Source organism: Meriones unguiculatus, chromosome 3 (assembly GCF_030254825.1).
Source record: "Meriones unguiculatus strain TT.TT164.6M chromosome 3, Bangor_MerUng_6.1, whole genome shotgun sequence".
Classification (NCBI taxonomy): Eukaryota; Metazoa; Chordata; class Mammalia; order Rodentia; family Muridae; genus Meriones; species Meriones unguiculatus.
The window spans coordinates 158,185,680-158,202,384 of record NC_083351.1 but is presented as its reverse complement, the minus strand read 5'-3'; positions in this window follow the sequence as shown (position 1 = coordinate 158,202,384).

Here is a 16,705-nt window from a genome sequence, read left to right as displayed (position 1 = left end):
AAATACTCCTTGTACAACTGTTGCAGTAAGAGAAGGAGAAAAAAAAAAGAACACTAATTACCAATTGATAAAGTATAACAGTGGTAGAAAAAATTTTCCTTGGTGATGGTAAGAACTACAGTGATCTGTAGCCTAAGAGAGAGAGAGGGAGAGAGAGAGAGAGAGAGAGAGAGAGAGAGAGAGAAAGCTTCTATAAAAAATGAGGAAAATGATGACAAAGTAATAAAATACAAAAAGAAAATTTTATTCCTATTTATTGCCTATTTTCTTAAATTTTATTTTATGCAAATAGAAGTTCTGTGTAGCACTTGCACAAGTGGTGCTCACAGATGCAAGAAGAGAACATTAGGTCCCTAGAAACTGAAATTCAGCTTATGTGAGCCACCTTCTCCAGGGTGGATAATTGGCTCAGCTGTTAAGATTACTGTCATCCTTGCAGAGAACCTGTGTTCCTTCCCCAACACTCACATGGTGGCTTCTTTTATTAGGGTGGGGTTCGAGACAGGGTTTCTCTGTGTAGCCTTGGTTGTCTTGTACTTGCTTTGTAGACCAGGCTGGCCTCGAAGGCACAGAGGCCCCCTGCCTCTGCCTCCCTGAGTGCTGGGATTACAGGTGTGCTCCACTGAGTCCAGCGCACACAAGGTGGTTTTTAACTCTCCATCATTCAATTGCATATCTGATGCCCTCTTTTGATTTTGTAGGCACTAGGCATGCATTAGGTACATACTTTTACCTTTAGGCAAAGCAGTCATTCACATTAACAATTAGTCTTTTTCTGGGCTCGGGTCCTCCTTCTTCCGGGTATGGTCAGGCTACTGTGCACTAGTCTGACTCTAGTTGGGGCAGAGGGGGTGCAAGCATGGCATGGCCTGTACATCGGGAAAGAACATACAGAAGACTGGGTTAGAAGATAGCTCATGTATTAGGAGGTGTGGGGGAATCTTCATACCCCAGGGAAAATGGTCGGTTGAATTCATGTGGTGATATGCTATTGCTTGGGACAAGAACACCCATGGTGCCTCATTTACATACTCAGGAAGTGGGGTGGCAAGGGTCAAGTGAAGGAACCTTATATGGTCTTACAGAAAAGAGAGGAAGTCCAGCCCAGGGTGCTTCAGCCTTTAGATAAACAGCAACCAGCCCTTAGTCTTGGATATTTTTGTCATGAGCTTCTCACTTGTGTTGTGCATGGGAGCAAATGCACACAGGAAGTCTGTCTGCTGAGGCTGTTGGTGGCAGAGCAAGATTGGGGAGGAGCCAAACTCCTGGTTCTTTTCACAATGAGGAAATCAGGGATTTTTGGAATGGTTCGACCATTTCTTTGCTTTAGGACACCCTCTCACTACTTCCCCTGTATTTTCTGGCAAAACTAATAGTTTGTTACTTTTCTTTCCTTTCATACTTAATATCTATGTCTGATAGATATGCATGAATCTATCTACCTATGTATGATCTATCTATCATCTACGTATGTATGTATATATCTATCTATCATATATTTCTATGAATTTATGTGTGCTTATAGGTATTAATACATTGGTGTCCATATATTATTTCATACTCATATATTTATTTTGTTAAATGATTTAAGCTAATTACAATGGACCATGAAATATTATTATTACATGTAGTTTTATAACTTAGTAAGCTAAATAAAATAGGCTTTCTTCTTCCCTCTCTCTTTCTCTCTTTCTCTCTTTTCTTTTTTTTTTTTTCTTGGTATTCAGGATTGACCCTGCAGCCCTGGGAAATTAAATCACAATACTGAAATATACCTAATGTATCCAAAGCCATTTGTTCATTCTATGAATGGCATATGGAGTTAAATGTTGCTATCAAGACAATTTTACCATAGTATTATTTCTAATGTGACAAATATTTATTCATCCTTTCATACCAAATAAAAATACTGTTTTATGGAATGAAAAATCCCGCTGTTAAAAATGATATGGAATCTTTCCTACATGGAGAAGGCAAGGGCTCATTCTCTTGAAAAATATGAACACAACAGACTCCATTTTGGTACTAGAGTCCCTCGTGTAATTGACCTAGCTCTCACCCCCAGAACCTGAAAAACATGATTGTACTTGCAGGAAACCATGATACTCCAGAAAACACTGAGTGCCCACCCTGACACCAGTCAATCAGGAAACAGTTCCTAATGATTGTTGTCCTTACGTTTGCTAAAACAATTATATGTTTCCTTATGGTTTCCAAAATAGTTACTCCAACCTGGCTTTAGCCAATCACTATGTAACAAGCCTGCTCTTGCTAAATCTCACCCAATCATGTAACCACCAAGTCTGGAAGCCCCTTCCCCTTGCTAAAAACCTTATAAAAATCAGCTTCTTTCTAAGCTATAGGCCCCTGGCCTCTGACTGCAGGGTCAGTTCATACTGGGAGTCCGAGCGTAAGCCCAAAATAAAGGCTCTTTGCTTTTGCAGACAATTTCTGACTCCTGGTGTAAACAGTGGTCTTTTGGGGTCTCTCAAACTGGGTACAACACTCTTTCAGCAGCTTACTTTGGGTAAAGAAGCCTTTTTCCTCATTCTGACTAAGCATTATGGCCAGTTCAAGGAAGGAAGATTTTATTTTGGCTTCCTATTTCAGTCATGGTCATTTTGCTTCATGTGTCTATGCTTGATGATGTGTGACAAAGTATGTGGCAGTGAGAGTTTGAAGGGACACCTTATGCTTATCAGGAAGCAGAACAATGGAGCCAGGAAGAAGCTCTTGACAAATACTCTCAAGCCTGCCCAAGGTGACCTACTTTCTCCAGCTTTCCCAATGTCTCTAGACACTACAGATAGTGCCCCTACCTATAAACGAACTGCTCAATACAACAAGCCCGTAGGGAATGTTGTATATTTAATTCACGACACAAAGAAATATGAAACATTACAGGAAAGAAGATAAGGGAGGTTGCTTCTGGTCAGGCTTAGCCTCATTTAATTCCACAATGCTGCCACTTCACAGACAAATAAATGGCATTATTGAACATTTCTGCTCTGAACGAACGCTAAACTTTACACAGAAAGGCAATAATTAATCCTTAGGAAGCTCTATTAGCCTAGCATTCTAAGTGGAGTCTAGCAGAGATGAATCTGGATGCTTGAGAGCCACATTAGAATCTGTACCAGAACTATCATTATACTTCATGAACATCTTTCTTCAAGTCTATAAAATCGAAGACCAGACTGAAGCAGTAGTTGCTGTTATGTCGAACCTCTGTGATCTTGATCTGGAAGCCATCTATAGAGCTATCTATGCATCTCTGCCTAAATTATGCTGGTTCCTTACCAAAAAGCCAACTTTAATAAGAAATGGGGCACAGAGGCTAAAAGACAGAGACACTATCCTTCTTCAAGCTTCCAACTCATTTTTAAGGCTGCTTGCATTCAGGGCAAAAACAAAACAAAACAAAACAACAACAACAACAACAACACACACACATTGTGGTAAAAACAAAAGTATAAATGGTACACACAGCTGATACTTAAATTCTTTTGGAATAGCCTTTTAGAAACATTTCAAGACTTGCAATTTAAAGCCACTATACGAAGGTGATTTTTTTTTATTTCTTGTTTTCTTTTTTTTTTATCAGTTACATTTTATTAACTCTGTATCCCAGCCGTGTCCTGATCCCTCATTCCCTCCCAATCCCTCCCTCCCTCCCTCATCTCCACCATGCCCCTTTCCAAGTCCACTGATAGGGGGGACCTCCTCCCCATTCATCTGATCCTGTTTTATCAGGTGTCTTCAGGACTGGCTGCAAAGCCCTCCTCTGTGGCCTAACAGGACTGCTCCTCCCTTCGGGGGTGGGGAGACCAAAGAGCCAGTCATTGAGTTCCTGTTAGTTCCCCTCACTTTGGGAAACCAATTGGTTACTGAGCTACCACAGGCTACATCTGAGTGGAGGTTCTAGGTTATATCCATACATGGTCCTTGGTTGAATGTCAGTCTCAGAAAAGACCCTGTGCCCAGATATATTTGGTCCTTGTGGAGCTCCTATCCTTTCCCCATCAGACTAACTCCCCTTCTTTCTTATGATTCCCTGTACTCTGCCAAAGGTTTGGTCATGAGTCTTTGCTTTGAAAACACTGCTAGTTAGAGTCTTTCAGATGTGCTCAGTAGACTCCTGTCATACGTTCAATGCACATCTATTTCTTGTTTTCATGTCAAGGTTTTGTTACAAAATCAGTAGGCATTGCCTAAATGTTTTGTTGTAATTAACTTTTTGACCATAAAATGCAGCCTAAGTCTACATTGTAAAGGAACCAGTGTGCTAGATATAAAAGCAGAGCATGATTCTGGAACATTGCCTCTCATGTGTTTTGCAGGCCAGTCTCTATGAGTTTGATAGAAGACAGATATCAAGTGAAAAAGGTAAATGCACTTTCTTAAAGATTTGTAAACTTGCTTTCTTTCTGACTTTCTGTTCTGTCCCAGTTCACACACATTAGTCAGAATGACAGCTCATCAGAGAAGAATCTACCTATAGATAGGAAGCAATGCATTTATGTAGGTCTGGTTTAAAAAAATGCTAAGTTTAGGAGGATTGAACTCCTGACCCCAAGTGAGTCAGGATCAGCAATGGCAGCAGTTCACCAACAAGAGCAATCTTGTTTAGAAGAAAATATGGAACACTGAACTTCAAGGCAGGGACCTTGTTGATCACTAATGATTTTTCATCTGCTTTGTAGGTAAGCTGTCAGTATAAGTCCTTATTGACTCACAGAATGGAGAAACTTAGGGAAACAAGTCAAAGACAGATTGAGTGCGACACCGGTCATTTCTATCCATAGACTCTAAATTGTAGAAGCTATTTGAGATTGTGATAACAACTTCTAGCTTAAATTGCGACAAGGCCCCTAAGGGGGGAGCAGCCCTGCCAGGCCACAGAAAGATAATGCAGCCAGCCCTGATGAGACCTGATAGACTAGGGTCAGATAGAAGGGGAAGAGGACCTTCCTAATTAGTGGACTAGGGAAAGGGTATAGGGGGAGTGGAGGAAGGGTGGGTAGGACTGGGGGAAGACGAGGGAGGGAGATACTGCCGAGATAGGAAGTGAATAAATTGTAATAAATAATAATAAAAATTTTTAAAATCTGCAACAAGTGTGTGTTACACAATGTCTACTTATCATCATTAGCTAGAAATCATGCTAATTATATACCATATAATTAAAGATCATAGAATTGATTAATTTTAATTTAAATAATTAAAATAATTTACATTATTTAAATAATTAAATGACTTAAATAATTAAGGATAAGGAAAAAAGTGTTATTTCAAATCTTATTTCAATAACTATAGTTCTTTAGGGTTTGATATATGGGATATTTTTTAAATAAAAAAATATAGAATTCTGGCAAAGTGATAAAATAATTGAATAGTTATATAGTTTTGTGAGTATTATAATGAAATTACATAACTATTGCTGTTAAGTCACAAAGTAGACCCTAAGATGACAGCATATCTGCCAATATCCTAGAATGGCTACCTATGCATAACCAGGGCAGATAGCCATGAGGAGAAAGAAACTTAACCTCCAGCATTCCTCACAATCCCAATGACTCAGAAACCTTGCTTTCCAGAAAACTGCAGTTTTCTTTCCTAAATAGTCATCTAAATAGGCAAAACAAATTCTGCTATGCATAAAGCCTGAGTGCAGCAGCCACAGATCCACTCCCAGCATGATTGCTCTGTCCAAAGGAGGGGATCTGTCCCTTAGCCCTCAGGAATCCTAAGAATCCTTCTTTCACTCCAGCTGGGCTGCTGCTCTCCACACTCCTGAGACCACCTAGGGGTTTGTCCCCCAAGAAAAAGTTCTTTCCAGCCTATGAAGTGAATCCATTAGGTGTTCTTACTGTGCTTACTTACATTTGCAAGTTGTGTAGGTACAAATGAGAAAACAGCTTACACATCTCAAGAAAGTAAGAACTAAAACAAGAGGCAAAACTCAACTGTAAAGCAATGATGGTTATAATCATAGTAGAAGTGTTTAAAGACTTGTGAAGGTAAAGGTTACAATAAATGGTGTGACAAAGTACCTTAAGGTATGCAAGAATGCCTCCCCAAGAGTGTTCAGCTCTGAATTTAAAACAGACAGACAGATAGATAGATAGATAGATATAGATATGTTTAATGTTTGACTTTATTTATTTTACAATGTAAAAATCATGAACCTTCTATTCTAATCCCATCAAAACACCCTGTAGTTAATGAAACTGTAGGACACCAACATGCTATAAAAAACATACTCACATGAAACCTATTTATATTTTCTCATTGTAGAAACTGTGCTGATTATGTGACCAGAACATTGTTGCAAATTCTGGTATAGACGAGTAAGTAACAGCAGAGTCTGTTCCCTCCTGGAACTCATAACTGACATGGGAAAATAGAGAATCATTACATAGTTATACTTTATGTAACTTTGTATTTCTAAAAGACCTGAGATTTCATCAGTTCCCTAATAATGAAGTGATTGATATTGATCTTTAAGAAAAAAAAAAAAGAACAGGATGTTTTCTTTATGCAAAGTTTTTTTATGGTTTTTTTTTTCTTATGGTTTTAAAGATTTACCAAAGACCTGTTGTTATTGTTGATATTTCTTTATTTGTATTTCAGTCCAAAATGTTTTTTTTTTTATGTTGCCTGTGTGTATATTCTAGGAATGACCACTTGGTATATACGTAACAATCATTTTTTTATTTAAAAATATGTTTATTAAAGAATCAGCACAAAAGTAATGAAGGCACTGTCCCCTTTAGTCACTTAAGTTACTAGATTTCAGGAGGATCTTTGTAAAAAGGGTTTATAGGTTAGGGTTAGGTGAAACTAAAATACTCACATAAGATTCATACAAGGTGGAAGAGATAAAAAATAATAATTTCTTGTCCTACAAACAAGGTTTGCAATGTTTTTTGAAAAGATTAATATTTAGTGTTTTGTAAGGAACTTCTGAATGTAATGTTAATTAACTGTGAATAAAATAAATAATTTTCATCTATTTGTGTTTTTTCATCTTCAAAGAGCACAGAAAGTTTATTTTGCAGTATTTTCTTCAATTCAAATATCATATATGGCAGAATCTAGAGTATGGTTTTATATTTTCTACTGATATAATTCCATTTTACGTTAGTTTTTTTAATTATTTATTTATTTATTTTAGTGAATGCACATGTGTGTGCACCTGTGTTTGGTTGCACTTTGAGATCAGAAGGGACCTTCAGTCTCTTGCAGCTGGAATGACAGATGGTTGAGATCAACCGAGTGTGTGTGGTGGGAGCTCTAGCTCAGTGATCTTAGCTGCAAGTGATCTTAGCTGCTGAGTCAGCTCTTCAGCCCCTACAATGTAGTTTTAAATGTTATTGTATGATTATTTACTTTCAAACTAAACGTAATAAGAAAAATATACACATAGTTTAAACCCATGTATTTCAAATTTAAGGTGCTATTTCAAAATAAATTACCCCATTCCTAGTATTCCTTCATAAATCTCAAAGGCTGTGGTTGTAGAATAATAATGCACATGTATTAAAATATATTATTAGCAATGTTTTTAGTATTTAGGTAGCCTGCTCCTGGGTTGCATAGTAACCTATGATGTCATCTTGCGTCACCCTACAGGTGTGTGGCAGCAGGAGCTCTATATGGTACCCTGCTTCTTCTCTCTCACTCTCTGTCTCACTCTCACACTCTCTTGCTCCCTCCTGCTCTCTCCTATTTCTCTGTTGGGTCACCCCCTACTTTCCCCCTATCATGTTTCTCTCTCTGCTTCCCTCTCTCTTTCCATTTCCCTCCAATAAACCTCCTTCATAAAATATCTGTTGTGTGCTTCATACAAATGTAATGTTCTTGTTTTTATATAATTGTTTAGATTGGTTTATATTTTAGTGTAGAAAAACTAGAAGTTTCAGGTTAAGAAATTATTTACTTTTGGCTCCTTTGAAGTATCTTTAACAAACAGTGCTGGTCTAACTGGATGACTACATGTAGAAAAATGCCAATAGATCCATATTTACCACCCTGCACAAAACTCAAGTCCAACATAAAACCAGATACAATAAACCTATTAAAAGAGAAAATAGAGAGAAGCCTTGAACTTATTGGCCCAAGAGACAACTTTCTGAACAGAATACTTGCAGCTCAGGCTATAAGATAAACAAGAGATAAATGAAAAGCTTCTGTAAGGCAAAGGACACTGTCAGTAGAAGAAATGATAGTCTATACATTGGGAAAAGATCTTCACCAATCCTACATCTGATAAAAGGCTCATATTCAAAATATACAAAGAACTCAAGAAATTAAACACCACCAACCGCAAAAAAATCCAATTAAAAATGGGATAAAGCACTAAAAAGAGAATTTTCAAAAAAGGAATAAAGAATATTTGAGAAGCACTTAAAAATGCTAAACTTTCTTAGTCATCAGGGAAATGCTAATTAAAACAACACTAAGGTTCCCTCTTATACCCATCAGAATGGTCAAGATCAAAAATTCAAGTGACAACATATGCTGGAAAGGATGTGGAGAAAGGGAAACACTCCTACATTGCTGGTGGGAATGTAAACTTGTACAACCACTTTGGAAATCAATCTGGTGCTTTCTCAGATAATTGAGACTTGCTCTACCTCAAAACCCTGGGGATATACCACTCCTGGGGATATACCCAAAAGAGCTCCATTATACAACAAGGACATTTGCATAATTATGTTCATAGTGGCTTTATTTGTAATAGCCAGAACCTGGAAACAACTGCATTTGAGATGTCCCTCAAATGCAGAATGGATAAGTAAACTGTGGTGCATTTACACAATGGAATACAACTTAGCTATTAAAAACAAAGAAATCATGAAATTTCCAGGCAAATGGATGATATTAGAAAAGATCATCCTGAGTGAGGTAATAGAAAAAGTAGTTAAGAGAGGGAATAAGGTAGTAGAGGGATCGAAAATGAAATGAGGGTAGTGAAAATGAATGATCAGACCTGGGAGAACTGGAGAGGGGAGGGAGGGCAAGAGAACAGAAGGACTGCAGAAAGAAGAGATACCAAGGCTGGGACATCTCTGTGACAGGCTGGAGACCTAATGCAGGGTAGGCTTTGGGGAGGATATGGAGGTGACTCCAGCTGAGACTCCTTGTCATAGTTCATGGATACCCTCTAACTAGAAAGAGTCCTACTGGAGGGAGTAGAACACCAAACCACCCACACAAACTACAACCAAAATTTTACCCTACCTACAAGATATCCAGAGCAGAGATTGAGGAAATGTCCAAGCAATGCCTGGCCCAACCTGAGAGTCACCCCATAGGAGACAGCCCCTAGCTGGGCTGCCTTGTCTAACCTCAATGGAAGAGGATATGCATAGTCCTGATGTGAGGGGCTGTACCGGGTAGGTTTGTAAGTGGGGACTCCAGTTTTCTGAGAGGGTAGGGGGAATAGAGAAAGAGAGTGGGAGGGTGGGACTAGGAGGAGAGGAAGGAGGAAGCTGCCTTTGGGGTGTAAAGTGAATACATAAATAAATTTAATTAATAAAAGAAGGAAAAAATATTTGGTCAAAATTAACACCAAATTTGTTAACAGCCCATAACCAATATATAGAAACATTAAAATATATCTACTAGATTATAATGTACAGGACAGCAAAATATTTTAGCATATACACATCAAATTTTTGGTTTGGAATTATTTTTAGAATTTTACTACAGCTTGCATTTCTACATAGTTTGTTAATGAGCCATTTTTCTATGTTGCAAGGCACAATTAGTAAGGGAGGCTTAGAAATCAATTTCTTTCTAGGAAAAAGTTTTGCACTCTGCTAAAAATGAAAGTTAGTTACACTGTATCTTTGAAATTTTAATTACTATTCATCAATTTACATTTTGAGCTACTAGTAGCTCAAAAGCTTAATGTTCATTAACATTCCCCAAGGTAACATATTATGATTTGTTTTCTAAATAATATTTAATTTATTCTTTGTTAATTTCAGACAATGAATTTTGATCATATCACTCTCCTTTCTACACTCACCTATTCTTTTTTTCCTCCCTTTCTTCTCTTCTTCACCTTCTTTTTTTTTCCTTCTCCCTTTTCTCATCTTCCTCCTCCTCTTGGTCCTCCTCATCCTTGTCCTCCTCCTCCTTCTTCTTCTATCCTGTTAAATTTTTGTTACCTAGGTAGAGCCTTCCCTGGTGAGTGCTTGATTGGGAATTTTATCTGGTTTGAGCTTGCTCAATTCTTGTGCATGCTATAGCAATCTCTGTGAGTTTATATGTGCTTTTGAATTTATGCACCACCTCTGCTTTCACAATCTTGTCTTCCCCTTATATGAGAAGATCCTTAAGCTTTTGGGTAATGAGTATGACATATACTGACCATTTAGGTTTGAACTCTGCAACTTAATCACTGAGGGTCTCTATGTTATTTGCTTCTTACTGGAAGAAGATTCTCTGGTAAATGTTAAATGGTGAACTGATGTATGGATATTGCAATATGTCATTAGGCAATTCTTTATTTCTTTATTTCTTTTTTTATATTATGTACATTTAGCAGAATAATAGTAACATATTTTCCCCTAGGACCTGTAACTTAACTCATTACAGGTTCTGCCCCTTTGGCAGTTGCAGGCATTAGAGATAAGGACTTTGCTTTGGACTAGGCCTTATACCCAATCAGAAATGGCTGTTTACTCCAAAAATGTTCTTGCCACTATTGTACCAGTAGGCATATCTCATCTGGCCCTTCAGTTTAACTTGCAGGGATCACATCTATGCTATGTGCATGTAGATGATTGGTTTTCTCCACTAGCAATATGCCCAGCAGCTTCAAGTACCGAAAGATATTCAGTAGGGATGAAACATCCAGCTTGATATCTCCATGTTCTATGACTCAAATATGTTGTGTCTTCAGCAATAGGTGTCATAGTCAAATTTTGGAGAGAACCAAGATCAATGGCAGTAGCCTGTAATGTTTAAGGTACAATGGAACTCCATTGGTCAACAACTCAAAAAGAGTTTACCCACTGTTTTATCAGCTGACATGTGATAGCTACATGGCATGTTGTACCAGCACATAAAATAAGTCTATTTAAACTCTCGTTATATATATATTTACACATTTTAGCAACCAACTGTGGTGGTTTTATATATGGCTACTTGAAAAAATTTTAGCATTAATTATTGTCTTGGTCAGTATTCTATTGCTGTGAAGACACACTATGACCATGACAACTCTGATAAAAGAAAGCATTTAATTTAGGCTTGCTTATGGTTTCAGAGTTTTAGTTCAATGTTATTATGGCAGGGAACATGGCATCAAGCAGGTAGACAGGTGCTAGAGAAGTAATTGAGATTTCTAGATTCATATCCTTAGACAGCAAGGAAATGCTCTGGATTTGGCATAGGCGCTTTGAAACCTCAAAACCCCACCACTGGTGACACACTTTCTCCTAAAGGCCACAGCTTCCAATCCTTTCAAATACTACTACTCACTGGTAACAAATATTCATATCCATGACCCTATAAGCTCCATTCTCATTCAAATCACCATTATTATTCCTCCTCATATTCCTTCCCCTCCCATCCCTTCTATTTCATACTTTCTTCATTTTTTTTCCATTTCCCCTTTTAAAATCATATTCTATGTCTTATTTCTTGAATGATATCTTTCTAATCCATGGGCCTTTATTAATTTACTGAGCTCTGTGGATATTCCAAATGAAACACGTGTATCTAAAGCTTAAAAGGCAGCATCTACATATGAAAAAAAATCATTTGAAATTTTTATTTTTGGAACTCGATTATTTCAACTAAGATGATTGTTTCCAGTTCCATCAATTTAAACTTGCATATTTAACAATTACATTTTTCTCCACAGTAGAATTTTATTTTATTTTTTAGATCAGTGGTTCTCAGCCTTCTTAATAGTATGATCCTTCCATACAGCTCTTCATGATTTAGTGACTCCCAGGAAATTATTTTCATTGCTACTTCATAACTCTAATGTTGTTACTGTTATAAATCATAATGTAAATATCTACATTTTCTGGTGGTCTTTTGGGTTCACGACCCATGGGATGAGGACTGCTGTTTTATGTAATGGATAACTATTATCAATTTATCAGCTGATGAGCATATAGGCTGTTTACATACTCTGGTTATTGTGAATAGAGAAGCAAAGAATTTGGAAGGTCAAGAATTTCTGTAGTAAGATGTAGGGTCCTTTGAGTATATAGCCTCATCTGTGGTAATTTCATTTCCAGCTTTTTAAGGAACTTCCTATAGTGGTTGTGTTCTGCTTTCCCCACAGACACACCAGCACTTCAGTTCTCTTTAAATAATATTCAAATGTTGCCTTCTATTCTACTGCATTAGTAATAAAGAGATTAAAGTTATGAAACAGATTTTAGGATTTTTACACAGGCTTTACAAAATAAGCAATTAATTACTTTTTTCTTTTTCTGTTTTATTAAAAGGGTCCTGAATGTTACCCATAAGACACGCTACTATACTCATGACACATTCTTCTATCTTAGAGTAAATGTGTCTTTTGTTACAGACCCTTGCCAGATAACAAATCTACTGAATCCTTGCTTTTGAACTCCTCAGGCTCCAGCCCTAAGGGAAGAATACATGTTTATAACCCACTCCACTATACTATTTTGTTATAGCAGATGGAAAAAAAAATAGTGTGGTTAACCATTTACATCTGCAGTGATATTTTAGCATGAATCACGTAAGTCATTACGATCTTAATCTATTGAAATTGTTCATAATGGATAAAGGAATTAAAATATTTTTCAGTATGGATAATCCCCAATTGTTTCAGCTATTGTAGTTTCTATTCAGTTCTGAACAGAGTGGTTAAATAGGGAATGAAACAATTCTATGTATTTAATATAAAAATCAGACTGAAGTTCATTATTTAAGGTATAACCATACGCACTGACAAACAATATATATGATGAAACATAATTTCACCTACCCACGTTAAGACCTCATGTAACCTAATGTTATATGGCAGCTTAGAAGCTATCTTCCTTATGGGCTGCTTTGATAATACCAATCAACTTCCAAATTACAGCATTTAGCAGCAGGAAATGTTCCTTCATTCTGGGGCTCCTGTTTTGTTAAATGTATTTGATCATGTGCATTGCCTTGAATTGCAGGGAACCTTACTTTTTCTTTAAACAATGTAAGTGCTGTGCTTACAAAAGAATTTTTTATGTTTCTTCAAATTCTATGGTAGAGGAACAGACAAAAAGTGTACTCTACCTTTGAGATTAGCAAACTTCTTTCAAAATAATATTCCAAATCTGTCTATCTATCCTACTATCTGTTTACTTGTTATCTCTCTTCCAGTTGTCAAACATAAACCCTTTGCAACAGACTAAAATGGATGGTTCTATTCTAAAGGTCCCACAGTCTGCCCTGGTTAACTCCAATGGATCACAAAATAAAACCAAAAATTCTTGAATGTGGTAATAGGAGGGAGACATAAGAGGGTGTTGGTGGAAGAGGAGAGAAAGAGAATCATCAGATACAGTGACTTACCCTGTAAGACTAACAACTGAGAATCAGCAGAGTTGAGAGTTCATGGCCATCTTTCTCCTTTTCTGAACACGTTACAAGAGAAAATAAATTAAAAAATAAAAAGTAAACATTTTAGTTTGAACTGTGGATATGCTGTTTTATAATTGAAGTCCACTGGGACAACCTTTTCCTGAGTGATGGAAAACAAAGGGGCACAGGTAAATTATTGTTTTGGGACAAATAGCACTACTGCTTAAACAGACATTGTTTGCCTGAACAAACAAACAAACAAACAAACAAATAATATTATAAGAACCCTCTTTCTTCATGCAGAACAGTATTTGAAATTTCATTTTTTTTCTTTCTTTCGAATGATTACAAAGAGTATGGTGAAAGAGTTGGCTCTGTTGTTCAGAGAACTGACTGCTCTTGCAAAAGACCTCAGTCAGTCTCTAACGCTCATATCTTCAGGTTCACAATGCTCACTAGGAGATACAACTTCTATTTCTGGTCTCCGCATACACTCATGCAAAACAGACATACATATGTGTAGATATGAATACATCCACATAGATAAAAATTAATCTTAAAAATAGTAAAGCCATAGAAATTATTTAATGGTAATACAAACAACTTTAATGTGTTGGCTGTCAAAAAATAATATGTTTAGTATTACTTGGTGTCAGTAAGCAATATTGCTTAATATATTTATGTACAATTTTGTTTACTGACATCAACAAGTGATATTAATCGTAATAATTACATATAATCTTATTTTAATCATGTACTTTTTTTATATCACAATGAAGGAAAAAATTTAACTAACAGTTCACAAGTACTCAAGACAGCTATGTAGATTTCCAGTCTGATGGTAAATCTAATTTTCTGTGTCCCTACATATATACGTATGTACAAATACATGGATGTATGTGTTCATTTCTGTACCTATGCAGAAGGCCAGAAAATAGCTAAAGAGATGCTATTCTCTCTCTTTCTCTCTTTCTTTCTCCCTGTCCATCTCCCTCTCTCTTGAAACCGGGACTCCTACAGCTGTGAGCTCCAGTAATCTGCCCATTTTTTGTTATTTGTTTATGAAGGCAGGGGATAAGGCTGAAGGATGTATTAGGAAAACAGGAAGACAAAACTTCCTTAATGTGTACTAATTACATTCAACATGCTAATTTGTTATACTGTGTTAAGACTGCCATATTTTTCTTGTTACTTTTTGAGGTAGACATAATTAAGCTCATTTTAGAACTGAATAAACTGAAGCTCAAAAGGTTAATAGCTTTGCACAATGTAACAAAGTTAATAAAGAGCAAAAATGCAACCTTGTCTCTCTAATATATAAACCTTTCTGACTCCTATCTCACACATTGATTCTTTTCTTGATTTCTTGATAGTGCTAAATAATAGCTAATCATTTTGCATGGCTGTTTATCTTAGGTTTCCAGTTTTATTCTCCATAAAAGTAACTTTCCATGGCCTTGATTTTCTGCAATAATTATCATTGCTGACTAGTCTGACAAATACACATGCCCTCCACTGTCGAAATGACATGCTTTAATCTTTTAAAGTATTTTAGCATGGAAAATTTAAAACATGTACAAAGTAAACAAGGGTATAATCAAGTCTCAGACATCCATGGTTCTACACAAAATAGAAGCAATGTTCATGATTAATATCCTTTTATAGTTCATATTTCCATTCACTCATCTTAGTCAACTTTCCAGGAAAATTTATGCATTGTAATACAGATATGAACAGTTTAATTTTGATGAATGAATATGCTCAGTTCTACACCATTCTTATGAAGGTTTAAACCAATTAAATAAGTCTGGACACTCTCTGCTCTTCTCGAGATCTCAATTATTGTCAATATCAAAATAACTATAGTTCTGAGTTTTTTCACTATGAATCACCCTTGAATGCCATGTACATAGAATTTTAATGTATGTTCTTCCGTATGTCTCACTTTTTCTGGCTCACTATCTCATGTATAAATTTCATTCATGTTATAATGGTACCATGACATTTGTTATTTGTGAAAGTGGGTCTTACAGAAAATTTATTTATTATAATAATATGTTGCATATAGTTTATCTAATATTTTCTCATTGAAGGTGTATGGGTTATTTATAGCTTTTAATATGTAAGAATGAATCTCCCGAAACACTTAGTTTCACGTTTTGTTTCTTGGAAAAAGCATTATCTTTTGGGAGAGTGTATATCTGGAAGTGAAATTGCTATGTCAAATGTTTACCTTTATGCAGACTTTGAACCCTTTATTTTATTGATGATTATCATTTTCATTATCATCAACAATGGTTGAGAGTTTCACATTACCATTAGCATTTAAATATTGTCAGCGTTTGCAAAGATTGTAACTCATAGCTTTAATTTGCTTTAACTTGAACACTATGTAACTGGAAGGTAATTTCTGTGATTCATCTTTTCTTAAAGTTTTATAGTTTTAGTTTGAAAGTCTGGCCTACTATCCCTCTTAAATTGAATTCCATGTTTTATATAATTTAGAATTTTAACTCATTCTCTTTCCAAAAGAAAGAATCCAGAGGGTCCAACACAAACTTTAAAAAATAGATACAAGTTAGTATTACAGGTTTCTACTTTCTTACTGGAGTCAACTAGAAAAACTTGACAGTGCTCTTGGGGTACCTATCTGGTGTTTAAGCACTGAACAAAACTGCTGCAGCTTCTGTAGGGCTAGCAGCAGCCAGAGTTCAGTATCACCATTCTCACTGAAAAAAACACTAACTCAAAGAGCTGCTTTTTAAGTTGTTCTCAATGACCGCCCAGCTTAATCTGTTTTAAACTTTTTATGACTGTTGTGGTAAACTGACTTCACCTATAGTCAAAGGATGCTCAGATGTCCTTGTAGATGGTCAAACACCAGAAGTGACACAGAAGTCATCAGCACTAGCTTTGCAGTAGCAGACTTTGCTATGATCTGATCTGATTTTGTGACCCACCTGATCTGTGCCAATGGAAGTTAGCCTACCTCAGATCTCTTCTCAGCCTCTCCAAATAAGTTAAACAGACTGTGCACTACTCACCTTGTGCTACAAGGACCCAATAAAGCCTTTTTAGTACCCGGTTATAGTTTTTATCATCCACTAAGTCCTCACACTGAAGGCTCAAAGCCACA